The following is a 1,018-nucleotide window of genomic DNA, read 5'->3' as shown; positions in this document are numbered from 1 at the left end:
CAAAGGAGCATTTCTGTACAAAGCAGCGGAGGAGGCTGCTGAAACACTCGGACTTGACTTCAGTATTAGGGGTGAGCAAAATGCATCCAATCTAATCCATCTGGAGTACTCACTCCTGAAAGTCCGGATTAAGAAAGCACCAGAGAAAAACTTTCGTGAACAGCTCCTAGATAAGAGGATGCACGGTATCTTCCACAGAAATGTGAAGGATCAGTCAATGTCTTGTGAGCTAACGTTTGCTTTCCTTAAATCGCCCGGATTGAAGTCTGGTACAGAGGGTTTCATTTTTTCATGCCAAGACGGTGTCATTTCCACCTTAACATACCGTCGCCACATTTTGAGCCAAGACATTCCCGATTATAGCTGCAGGGCGTGCCATGCATACCCCGAGCATTTAGCTCACTTACTATCTAGTTGTCCAACACACGCGGGCATTCACCTTAATATAGCTCCTCTAAATGCTCCTAGGGAAATTGAGTCAATAGTCGAGAATGGGAAGTGCCGTATATACTGGAACTTTATATTCTCGACAATTGTTTCTGTTGCTCACTCGTGGCCTGACATGGTTCTTCTTGACTTCGAGAAGCGAACCATGTTCGTTATCGAATTTTCGGCACCAGCTGACAAAAAAATCGTAGCCAAGGAGAATGAAAAGAAAGAGAGGTATCGAGACCTTATAAGGGAGTCTCAACGATTGTACCCGGAATATTCTGTTAAACTGATCGTCCTTATCATCAGCGCTCTTGGAGGTGCCAAGCTTTCACTTGCTAATAGCCTAAAAAACATCCCTGCGTGTCAACAATATGCTAGAACACTTGCGGGAAAAAAGCAGAAGGCAGTTGTCCTTGGGTCGCTCCGTGTTCTTAGGGTCCACGAGGCTTTTGCTGGATCGTCGTATTGATTTCTTTACAGACCCTAACCACCTATCTCACGGTTGTGAGACGTGATTATGGCTGAAATTTTACCGCGATTTCGCTGGAAGCGGGTGCAATTTTTCAGATTAGCACCCGCTCCCGGC

The 1,018-nt window shown here is 45.6% G+C and overlaps 1 protein-coding gene across 1 annotated transcript in view; it reads left to right on the top strand.

The window, feature by feature from the left end:
• LOC117182047 overlaps positions 1 to 1,018 on the top strand; it is a 4,766-nt gene that overhangs the window by 1,680 nt on the left and 2,068 nt on the right. The window lies entirely within an intron of this gene.

This window comes from Belonocnema kinseyi, chromosome 10 (assembly GCF_010883055.1).
Source record: "Belonocnema kinseyi isolate 2016_QV_RU_SX_M_011 chromosome 10, B_treatae_v1, whole genome shotgun sequence".
Taxonomy (NCBI): Eukaryota; Metazoa; Arthropoda; class Insecta; order Hymenoptera; family Cynipidae; genus Belonocnema; species Belonocnema kinseyi.
The sequence above is the reverse complement of the archived record's forward strand: the minus strand, read 5'-3'. Positions and strand labels throughout refer to the sequence as shown.